General features: G+C 41.0%; 1 long non-coding RNA gene across 1 annotated transcript; it reads left to right on the plus strand.

Moving 5' to 3' along the window:
- On the plus strand, positions 1–6283 carry LOC125912817 (uncharacterized). The gene is made up of 4 exons (XR_007454841.1): positions 1–87; positions 3698–3784; positions 4596–4802; positions 6062–6283. It is a non-coding gene; the product is annotated as an uncharacterized LOC125912817 (long non-coding RNA).
- Positions 6284–12653: the final 6370 nt, after the last annotated feature.

Consider the following 12653-nt stretch of genomic DNA (forward strand, 5'->3'; position numbering starts at 1 on the left):
CCTGGTCTTCGGCAGGGGAAATACCCACTTTCGAAGCCGCTCCTTTGCGCCCTAAAACAAGTAGCCCCAACGTGAGAGAAACAAAAGGTATTTGCTGACGTGGGCGTTGGACAGAAACGCCCGAGGGCTGGGGACACAATTAAAGGGGCAACGCACAGATTTCAGGCACCAACCAGCAGCTTCGCCCACTCCCCCTGCCCTAGCCTACACCCCGCTGCACCCTCCAGAGGCTCTGGGGTGCCCAGGTTCCCTGGCAGTTGACTACAGAACCATTATTCAGGCAGGAGCTTAAATTTTAAAATTGTACTTTACGTTGAGAAAGGCGCCTCCGGAGGGCAGAAGGGCTGGATTTCTAGGATCTGGAGAATTTGGTTTAGGAAAGAGGGAGGGATTTAGGCGTGCCCACAATTACTGTATAAGTACATGTGACATTATTGTACTTAAGTTTAGCAACGTCAAATATAAGCGATTTCCACGGAATTTTGCCTTTTATTGAGGCACTTGTCTTGGTCGGGGATAACCTTTTCTAAACCTCTACAGGTCGCAAGCATTTTATTTGAAGAGGAAAACCCAGAGAGTCTGAGATATGAGAAAATAATTCTTGCTTAAGTTCAGAGAAAATATAAAAGTAGTAAAAATAGCAGGTTTTGTGTTTTCGAATACAAAGATTCATTGGACATCAAGACTTTCCGAGGACGTATTTATGACCCTAAGTACAAACAGGTTAAATATTTGCTAAAAATCTAAATCACTGAATTTTCACTGCAACTGCAGAAACATGATTTCTGCAGAAACATGAATTCTGTAGATTAGTTTCTAGTTCCTTATGCTGGGTCAGATACTGAAAAGCACCATGATGTAATAAAACTGGGGGGGGGGGTTGTCAAACCTTTAGTTTTTCGATGGCTTCCTCTCCTACATGATAGTCATATCAGGCAAAGTTTATTGCCTTGGTTCCAACAACAATTAGCTATGCATTTTGAGGATCATATGTTCTATGAGAGGGATACAGAATATCCACAACCAACTCTTAACGTCACTAACCTATTACTCTAGAGGTGTTTTGCTATTTAGCTGCATATCCTCACATTCTGAACAGGTAAACGGAAACATGTTCAAAAAGCACTATAAGTTATTAGGAGGGTTGGATGTACTCATAGTACTCTGCAAGCATCCCCATTGAGAACTCGCCAAGAAAGACCTGGGCATTTTTATAGCAAAAGGTTTTATTTCAGCCTTCGTTCATTAAAACATGCAAAGGCATTATACAAACTTGTTCCTCAAGAGAGCACGTCAGGTGGGTGATAAACTCTTTGTTCCAAGGAAGAAGTAATGGGAATTTTTTTCCCCTCACCTTCTTTCCCCCTCCTCACTTCTGAAACTTGTTTATATATTTGGAGAATTCCTTACGTTATGATTAATTGGTGAGAGGTAGATTCTGCCTTCTGCAATAGAATCTGGAAGTGCCAGTGTCTTGCTCTCCCAGAATCCCTGCATCTAGGACAATGCCCATGGACTACACTTTGATAATCAGATGCATGCACCAGGGACTTTGAAGAGGGAGCTATGACACCAAGAAGCAGGAACCTCAAAGAAGCTTTTCGTGCAGTGGTAACAGCTACAGCAAGGTAGTATCTCCAGGTGCTGTCGTGGCAGGACTGTTAGTGGCAGCATCCACATTATCCAAGGTTAGTGCTATCAATGGTGCCAGCTGCCATGTCTCTGCTTGCTGAGAGCAGTTGTTGGTATCCTCACCAGGCCAGCCCTGTGGTATGATTTGGCTATTGTTTCTGCCTGCTTAGTGTAGACTCCAGCCCCTGTGCTCTGCTCTGCCTGGAACTCTGGGAACTTTTAATCCATTCATTTCTGCTTAAATCAGCCAAGGCCAGTCTGTGTGCAGCTAAGAACCCTGACTGGTACAAAATGTTAAGAAGGCATCTGGACATATGGCATAGAGCTTACTAAATACAATAGTTAGGGATAAAGTGTTGTCACTGATGTCACATGGATGGGAATTAGAACCATGGATCTGGATAGAGAGAGAATATACAGTGAGAAGAGAAGAAGAAGACTTAGAACCAACCTGCAGCTGCTTCATCACCCAATGGCTGGTTAGAGGAAGATGAAATTGCAAATGACACCAAGAAGCAACTAGAAAGGAAGGAAAAGCCCTGGGATAGGGTGGTGTCATAGAAACTAGGAAAAGAGCAACTCAAAAATGAAGAACTAAACAATAGTGTTAAATACTTCTCTTAACAGTCTAAGAGAGGGGCGCCTGGGTGGCTCAGTCGCATAGGTGTCCAACTCTTGATCTCGGCTCAGGTCGCGATCTCACGGTTTGTGAGTTTGGGCCCCAAGTCAGACTCTGCGCTGACAGTGTGGAGCCTGCTTGGAAGTCTGTCTCCTTCTTTCTCTGCCCCTACCCCCCTTGTGCTCTGTCTCTCTCAAAATAAATAAATGAGCTTAAAAAAAAAAAAACCTGTCTAAGAAAGTGTCTATTAGATTTAATAACTTGGAGATCATTGACTTCAGACACTTAAGAAAGGAGTAAAATCCAGATAAGAGGAATAAGTAGGGGATTAAAAAAAATAGAGATGATGAGAACAGACAACTCTAGAGAGAGCTGGGTAGAAAGGGTATGTTCCAGTGCCGTGTAACAAGCCAACCCAAAACTCAATGGAATAAAAGAAAGCTATATCATCATGCTTACGGACGGATTCCACGGATCAAGAATTGGACAAGTGACAGCAAGGATAACCGGTCTGTGTTTCACGGTGTCTGGAGTCTCAGCTGGGAAGACACAAATGGCTAGGCGTGACTCGAACTGCTGGGAACTGGAATCATCTGGAGGGTTCTTCACGCACAGGCCTGGCACCAAGATTGGGATCACTTGAAAACTGGCTCTGCTAGGACTGCTACCTGAAGCACCTACACATGGCCTCTCCATGCGGCTTGGGCTTTTCGCAGCATGGCGTCTGGGTTCTGAGAGGAAGTGTTCTTTCAAGAGAGCCTACCAACATGGAGTATCCAAGAGAACTAGGAAGGAGCTGGGTGATCTTTTATACCTATCAACAGAAGTTACATTGCCTCACTTGCCATATTCCATTGGGAAAAGTAGTCACAACCTACCAAGATTCAAGCGGAAAGGGACATAGCTGCTATCTCTTAACAGGAAGAATCTCAGAGAATTTGGGGACATGTTTTGAAACTACTGCAGGCAGGGGCTCCTGGGTGGCTCAATCGGTTAAGTGTCCAACTCTTTTTTTTTTTTTTTAGTTTTTTGTATGTTTATTTTATTTGAGAGAGAGAGAAAGCATGAGCAGGGGAGAGGCAGAGAAAGGGAGACACAGAATCTGAAGCAGGCTCCAGGCTCAGAGCTGTCAGCACAGAGCCCGACGTGGGGCTTGAACTCACGAACTGTGAGCTCATCGCCTGAGCCACCCAGGCACCCATAAGTGTCCAACTCTTGATCTTGGCTCAGGTCATGAGTTCACAGTTCATGAGATTGAGCCCTGTGTTGGGCTGTGCACTGACAGCCCGGAGCATGCTTCGGATTCTGTGTCTCCCTCTCTCTCTGGTCCTTCCCAGCTTGTACTCGGTCTCTCTCAAAATAAATAAATAAACATTATATATATAAAAAAACTATTATAGGGGCACCTGGGTGGCTCAGTCAGTTGAGCATCTGCCTTCTGCCCAGATCATGCATGATCTTATGGTTCGTGAGTTTGAGCCCTGCATCGGGTAAACGTGAGCCCTCATCGGATGAACGCGAGCCCTGCTTCAGGTGAGCAAGAGCCCCGTTTCGGGTGAGCCCCACTTCTCCCTCTCTCTCTCTCAAATAAGTTAAGTAAGTAAGTAAGTAAATAAATAAATAAATAAATAAACAAACAAACAAATAAAACTATTAGCAAAGAGAGAGGGTATTAGCTAGAAGGCAATATGGTAAAAGACTTTAAATGTGTTTAAATGCTAATGGAAAGCGTGAAAACAAAAGAGATTAAATATACAAGAAGAATAATAGTGGCTGAATTTGTGTAACTGAGGGAGAAAGAGATCAAAATCTCAAACAGAGGAACAGCGCCTAGATAGGAAAAGTGAAAACTCCACTATCTCCATTGGAGCTAGAGGGCAAGGACAAGAACATGGATAGTCATGGTGGTTTTAAAATTCTTTTTTATGTTTATTTTTGAGACAGAGAGAACAGAGCATGAGCAACGGAGGGCAGAGAGAGAGGGAACACAGATCAGAAGTAGGTTCCAGGCTCTGAGCTATCAGCACAGAGCCCAACACAGGGCTTGAACTCACAGACCATGAGATCATGACCTGAGCCAAAGTAAGACGCTTAACTAACTGAGCCACCCAGGCGCCCCTAGTCATGGTGATTTTTGAATGCTTACATATTCTTTGGCACTGTTCCCTTCAAGACGTTAATCCTAATTCCCCTCTGCATGAGTGTGAGCTGGACTTAGTGACTCACTTCTATAGAATAGAATAAAGTAGAAATGATAGTGTGTGATTTCAGAGTCTTGGTGATAAAAGCAAAACAGCTTCCTGCTTGTTCTTTCTCTGTCTTGGATCTGTTGTTCTGGGAGAAGCCAGTATCCTCAGGTGTCCTTGGAGATGAACTGAGGCTTTCTGCCAACAGCCATGAGAGTATGCCACCTTGGAATGGATCCTCCAGCCCCAGACAAGCCTTCAGCAGACTGCAGTCCCAGCTAACAACTTGAGTGAAACCTTGCAAGAGACCCTGAGCCGGACCAACCAGCTAACCTGCTTCCAGATTCCTGACCCTCAGAAATCTGGTGAAGTAATTAATATTTGTCCTTTTAAGCCATTAAGTTGTGGGGGCAATTTGTTATGCAGCAATAGATAACTTATACACATTGTCGTACCTAAAAATGCTACCATAACAAAAACCTAAAAAAATGTGACTTTGGAACTGGGCATTGGGGGAAAATGGAAGGACTTTGAAAGATGAGTGTTAATGAAACTTGACTCTTTCAAAAAATATTAGAGTCCTGATGGCCTTTGAGGAAGCTGCCAGTGAGGGCTTAAAGGAAAGCCATACAAATCCGATTGGACACTGAAAGAAAAGGGGTCCTTGTGATGTGTTGGCAGAAATTTAGCAGCACTATTGCCTGCAGTAAGGTGAAAAGTGGAAAATGTACCTAATAAATCAGGTAATCTAGCTAAGGAGATTCCCAAGCAGAATGTTGAAGGGGCTGCCTGGTCTCTTCTTGCTACTTGTAGTAAAATATGAAAGGAAAGAGATAAGGTAAAGGAAGGACTATTTGACAAAAGGAAGCCAGAACTTTCTGGTTTCCAGAACTTTCTGGAAAATTCCTAGCCTCTCCAGGTGGCAAATGGTGCTAAAAGTAAGAAATGGCTTCTGAGCAAATATTAAATCCAGGAAAACACAGTCCAAAGGTGAAGTGAAGGGAGTAGCATTAAAATCCTTTGCCAAGATCTAAGAAAGATTGAAGGTATTACCTCAGAGTATTGTTCATTTAGATAAAAAGCCCTTTAAAGATTTAAGGGTGTTGGGGCGCCTAGGTGGCTCAGTCGGTTAAGCGGCTGACTTCGGCTCAGGTCATGATCTCGTGGTCCGTGAGTTCGAGCCCCGCGTCGGGCTCTGTGCTGACAGCTCAGAGCCTGGATCCTGTTTCGGATTCTGTGTCTCCCTCTCTCTGACCCTCCCCCGTTCATGCTCTGTCTCTCTCTGTCTCAAAAATAAATAAACGTTAAAAAAAATTAAAAAAAAAAAGATTTAAAAAAAATTAAAAAAAAAAAAGTTTTAAGGGTGCGACTCAGGGACCCTCATTTAAAGAGTTGGATTCCTTTTTAAGTTTATTTATTTATTTATTGAAAGAGAGAGAGAGAGAGAGAGAGAGCAAGCAGGGTAGGGGCAGAGAGAGAGAGAGGGAGAGAGAGAAACCCAAGCAGGCTGTGTTCTCAGTGCAGGAGCCCAACTCAGGGCTCAGTCCCACGAACCGTGAGCTCATGACCTGAGCCCCTCAAACAGTAGAATTCTAAGAAACTTAAGCTTATTGTTCCTCAACAGAAGCTCAAGGCAGAGAAGGGTTTATCTTGAAGAGCTTTGTGAGGATACCTTTTCTCTAATGGAGTGAACCTCAAGAAGATTTGCGAGAGCCCCATGTTTTTCAGAAGTGTTTGGAAGAACGCTGCCCACTTGGACTGAAAGGATCAGAGGCAATACAAAATGAAAAGACACCTTCTGACCCCCAAAATTCTGCTGGTAGAATGCAATCTGTGAAAACTACATAGTTGCGGGGCGCCTGGGTGGCTCAGTCCGTTGGGCGGCCGACTTAGGCTCAGGTCATGATCTCGCGGTCGGTGAGTTCGAGCCCCGCGTCGGGCTCTGTGCTGATAGCTCGGAGCCTGGAGCCTGTTTCAGATTCTGTGTCTCCCTCTCTCTGACCCTCCCCCGTTCATGCTCTGTCTCTCTCTGTCTCAAAAATAAATAAACGTTAAAAAAAAAATTTAAAGAAAACTACATAGTTGCAAATTGGAATTGTTTTCCATGCAAAAGGAAGAATGACTCAGAGGGCAGAATCAAGAGCCCAGAGAGTAGAACCAAGAGCCATGGATGATTAACCCCAGGCCTTGAGTTCTAATCAAGGAATTTCCAACATTTGTCCAGATAGATTTCAGAATTACTATGGACCAGTGATTGATTTGTGCCTGCATTTTCATCCCTTTTGAACAGGAATGTCCATAGTGCTTATCCCAGATGTACCACGACTGCCAGTTGGGTAAGCATGAAACAGATAACTTTTCTCTTTAGTTCCTGGGTGTTCAGATCAAGAGGGACCATCCTCAAGGAGCTGTATTTAAGGAACTATACCCTTGGGAGTTACTGTAAGATGTGGATTCACATGAGAGACTGGATGACATGAAAATTTTAACTAATCCCTAAATATGAACAAGGGATTAATGGGCAGAAAGGAAGGGTATATATTTTCTGAATTGGGGTGATGGTTTATTGGTCATTGATTCATTGAATTAGATTTGGCTGAGAGTGACAATCTAAAATAACAATGGCTTCAACAAGACATGAGTTTATTTTTCTCTCACATAAAAAACCTGAAGGTGGATGATTCAAGGCTAGTATAGGAGCTCCATTCTCTGAAGCCTTCAGGGAACCAAGCCTGTTACCAAGTTTCTGTTCCACCATACCTAGCATGTGGCCCTAATGCTCCTATTCTAAAATGGACCGCCAACTCTCAAAGAAGATAGAGAAAAGGAGAAGAATGGGTAAAAGGCATATATTTACTGTCACTTAAGGAAGATGGCTGGGATCTGCCACATCACACTTTCATTTACATCCCATTGGTCAGCACTTAGTCACATGGTCACATCTAGCTGCAAGAGAATCTGGGAAATACGGTCTTTACATGGGGTAGTAATATGTATAGTTAAACATTCTCTTACTAAGGAAGAAAGAGAGAAAAGATGTTGAGGGACCACTAACAGTCTCCTAGAGTCAGTATTGTTACTTGTAGAGAATAGAATCCACGCAGGGTAGTTTAAACTGAAAGAGCTTTTTATTAGACAACATTGTGTGATTTATGAATATCCCGGTGGGCCAGAGAATCATGCTTAGATGCTGAAAGTTCAGGACAACATCAACCATGAGAAACTCCCAACTACACCACGTGACTATTGTCATAGGATCCCAAATGCTGCCACCACCTAATACTATGACATTAGGAATAGACATTGAAATCTCTGCCAAGCTGCCCCAGAAGAACCAGCCCCTTCAAACTAGGCTTGCAAGAATAGCTAATATACCCAGAGCCATGGCTTTTGCCTCACATTTCTCCTTTCCTCCATTTCAGTCTCACGAGGATGCATCTATTTGAAAAATAACTTCAGGGGAGTCTGGGAAATGTAGTTTTTAGCTTTCCAGCCTATGCAGTATAGGAAGGAATACAAGAAGAGGATTGGAGAGTGTGTTAAATGAGCCAATACACAGTATATGCCACAGTCCATCATTTTGTATACTAGTTACCCGTACAAACTTACCATACTTAAATTAAAAAAAAAGTAACAAAATATTCCTGCCTAATATAATTCAACTGTCATAGAAAAAAAATTCTCATTATCTCAGTGAAAGGGAATACCCAATGACTCATGAAGAACTACATCATTCTCTGAGAAATGTTCATGTCTTATCCATTAAATCATAATATGATATTCTGTAACCAAGAAAGAAAATGTGTATAGTTTCTACAGTCCTTGTTTCTAAAACTGGTCACAGGGAATAGTTGGCATTTATAATTTCCTTCCTCTCCTTCCTGTGTTATGTCCCATAATATGTTTTGTCTTTTATGATTTGTTTTTTACTTTAAGTCCTATTTTATTACATATTAGGATTATTGCCTTCTAGATTCTTTTGATTTGTATATGCCTGGCATAGCTTTTTCTTTTTTAATATATTTTGGAGAGAGAGAGAGAGAGAGAGGGAGAGCAGGGGAGGGGCAGAGAGAGAGGGAGACACAGAATCCAAAGCAGACTCCAGGCTCTGAGCTGTCAACACAGAGCCCAATGCAGGGTTTGAACTCACAAACCATAAGATCATGACCTGAGCCAAAATTGGATGCTTAACCTACTGAGCCACCCAGGCACCCCTGGCATAGCTTTTTCTATCCTATTTTCAACCTTTCCATTTCTTTTAAGTATATGCTTTGATAAATTATATTGTTGGATTTTTAAAAGCTAGTCTGAGAATTTCAGCCTTTTAGTTTTGAATTTAATGCAATTATTGTATTTGCAGTTAAGATTTACTTCTGTCATATTTTACATTTGCTTTATGTTTTATTCCTTTTATTCTATTTTTACTGTTCTCTTTAGTCTATTGGTTAGATTGAGTTTTCTTCTCCTGATTTAAAAGTTATATATTTATATTTTGTTCATGTTGTGGTTGTCTTTAATTTATTACCTATATTCATGTTTTTTACTCCTGTGAATAATTAAATGTATCAATATTTATTTCTTCACCTTAATAAGAAAGTACTTAAGCATATGCTCAGCTCTCTCTTTTTTTTCAGAGAATTGATATTATTTGTTATAGATGTGTTTTCTCTTTTCACCTTTTTTGATACAACCCCTTTTCTTTAAAAACAAAGATAAACTTTACAAAAGTATTTGAATACTCTCTCTCTCTCTCTTTTTAAGTAAACTCTAGGCCCAACATGGGGCTTGAACTCAGGACCCCAAGATCGAGAGCCACATGCTGTACCGACTGAGCCAGCCAGGCACCCCAAAGCCCTTGAACACTCATATTGCTCCAATCTCTTGGAGCATCTCTGGGATTTGTATCTCATCTCAAGTTCTTTCTCCAATACTGTTTTCAATGTTTGTGTGGCAAAGCTTCCAAAGCATTGTGTACCGGGAAATATTTTTATCATGCTCTAACATTTGAATGACAATTTTACTGAATATAAAATTCTAGAATCAAAGTTCTCTTCCTTTGATACTATAAAACATATCGCTCTATTCTTATCTTGCATCCAGTGTTGCTGTTAGGTAGTATGATACCAACTCACTCTTTATCTTCCCATAGAATTCTTTTTTTTTTTAACTTTTTTAAAAGTTTATTCATTTCTAAGAGACAGTGAGTGGGGGAGGGGCAGAGAGAGGGAGACACAGAATTCAAAGCAGACTCCAGACTCTGAGCTGTCAGCACAGAGCCTGATGCATCATGATGATTAACCAACTGAGCCACCCAGGCACCCCTCTTCCCATAGAATTCTTCTTTTACAATTCCCTTACAATTTTCTCTTGTCTTTGATATTCTTGCATTTTACATTTGATAGTCTTATATTTTGTTATAATGTGTCTAAGTGTAGATTTTTGTCTTAATGCTCCTGTTTGGCACTCTATGGGTCCTTTTAGTCTAAGACCTTTCATCCTTCTTTAATTCTGGGAAGGTTACCTTCACTATTCAAAAAATAATTTATTCCTCTCCATGTTTTTTCGCCTGCCTTCTGGAACCCCTAATTTTTCAGATGTTGGCATTTTTATTCCTGTTCTCCATGTCTCTTGACTTCTTTTTATATTCCTTATCTTTTTGTCCTTTCTTGCTATCTTATGGAAAGTTCCTCAATATGATCTTGAAATTTACTAATTTTTCTTCAGTCACATCTATCCCTCTATTCTATCTTTTGTGTTCTTTCTATTTTCAATTCTCATATTTCTTCTTGGTTCTTTTTTATGATTTCTCATTACCTCATATGTTAATATAATCTGTTCTCTAAGTATTTTTATCATCCTTATTTTAAATTTTTTATTTTATTCCAATAGTTCTTAGATTATATATATATATGTACGTGTGTGTGTGTGTGTGTGTGTGTGTGTGTGTGTGAAAGAGAGAGAGAGAGACAGAGACAGAGAGATTCAGTTTATTGTTTCTCTCATACTGGTTGTATATTGGCTCATGAATTCATGTCCCCTGAAAGTATTGGCTATTGTGTCTGCTAATGAAGTGCTTCTCAAACTGTGTTGAAGAACCAGATTGTTTTTGTTTGTAGGCATCTTTATTGTATAAAACTTCTTACATTTTTTCACTTACTGTCACTTTCTGTACTTATTACAGACTGGGGACATCAGTCTGTGAACCACACATTGACCAGTATTATCCTAATGCACAGTGGAAATGGGTATTGGTTCAGAGTGATATATTGTATTAGCCTTTCCAACTATTCCCTTCTTTCATTCTGAGAGGATTATATGTCACCACCCATTGCTGTGTGATGTTCACTGCCTCTCTGGAGACAGAGTGCAGTTCCCGAACCCATTGTCTAGTTTGGTTTTGTGACTTGCCTGGGCCAACGGAGTATGAACAGTGACAGCATGCCAGTTCTGAGCAGGAGCTTTAGGGCACATCATATGTTTTCACCAGTGCTCTTGTTCTTCTTCTCTGCCACATAAATATGTGATCCAGGGGCGCCTGGGTGTCTCAGTCATTTGGGCGTCCGACTCTTGGTTTCAGCTCAAGTCATGATCTCACAGTTTGTGGGTTCAAGCCCCGCATCAGGCTCTGCACTAGCAGCACAAATCCTACTTGGAATTCTCTCTCTCCCTCTTTCTTTCTGCTCCTCCCCTGCTTACATGCTCTCTCTCTCTCTCTTTCTCTAAATAAGGAAATAAACATTTTAAAAAATAGTGTGAGCCAAATAGGGGCTGCTTTTACAGCCCAACCTGGGTCCCAGAGTGAGGTGCTTTGAGCCATGGAAGCTGACCTATAATCACCAACTTGTAAAGACAGCAAAAAATACATGTTGGTGGTTGTAAACCAAGGGTTCGCAAACTACAGCCCATGGGCCAAATCCAATCTACTGTCTGTTTCTGTAAGGTCCATAAGCAAAGAATTTTTTTCTTTTTTGAAAAGTTGAAAAGTAATATATGGTCCATAAGTCATATATTAACGAGACTTACACCAAAGGAACCAAGAACACACAATGGAGAAAGGGCCATCTCTTCAATAAATGGTGTTGGGAAAACTAGACGGCAAAAGATTGAAACTGGACCATTATCTTCTATCATACACAAAAATTAACTCAAAATGAATTAAAGACTTCAGTGTAAGACCTAAAACCATAACACTCCTAGATGAAACTGTAGGCTGTAAGCTCCTTGACGTGGGACTTGGCAATGACTTTTTGGATTTGACCCCAAAGCCAAGGTGTCAAAAGCAAAAATAAACAACTGGGACAACATCAAACTAAAAAACTTCTGCACAGCAAAGAAAATGCTCAACAAAATAAAGACAACCTACTGAATGGGAGAAAATATTTGCAAATCATATATCTGATAAGGAATTAATATCCAAAATATATAATGAATTCATACAACTCAATAGCAAAACCAAAAACCAAAAACCAAAAATCAAAACCGGTCTGACAAAACCAAACCAATGGGCAGAAGATCTGAATAGAAATTTTTCCTAAAAAGGCACATGGGTGGCCAACGAGTACATGAAAAGGTGCTGAACATCCGTCACGACCAGAGAAATGCAAATCAAAACCACAATGAGACATCACCTCACTCCTGTTAGAATGGCTGTTACCAGAAAGATAAGAAAACAGGTGTTGCTGAGGATGTGGAGACCAGGGAAAGTTTGTGCACGGCTGGTAGGAACATAAACTGGTGCAGGCACTGTGGAAAACAGTATGGATGTTTCTCAAAAAAACTAAAAATAGAACTACCATATGATCCAGCAATTCCACTTTAGGATATTTATCCAAGGAAAACGAAAACACTAACTTGAGGAGACATATGCACCTCACGTTCATTATAGCATTATTTACAATAGCCAAGACATGGAAGCAACCTAAGTGTGTCCATGCACGGATGAATGGATAAAGAAAATGTGATGTGATACACACACACACTGGAATATTATTCAGCCATAAAAAAGAAGGAAGTTTTGCCATTTGCAACAATCTGGATGGGCGTTGAGGACATAATGCTAAGTGAAATAAGTCAGAGAAAGACAAATACTATATGACCTCACCTATATGTGGAATCTAACAAAACAAAACAAATTCACAGATACAGAAAACAGATCGGTGGTTGCCAGAGGTGGGAGGTGGGGTGGGGGGCAAAATGGGTGAAAGGGGTCAAAGGTT

This window comes from Panthera uncia (assembly GCF_023721935.1).
Source record: "Panthera uncia isolate 11264 chromosome C1 unlocalized genomic scaffold, Puncia_PCG_1.0 HiC_scaffold_4, whole genome shotgun sequence".
NCBI lineage: Eukaryota > Metazoa > Chordata > Mammalia > Carnivora > Felidae > Panthera > Panthera uncia.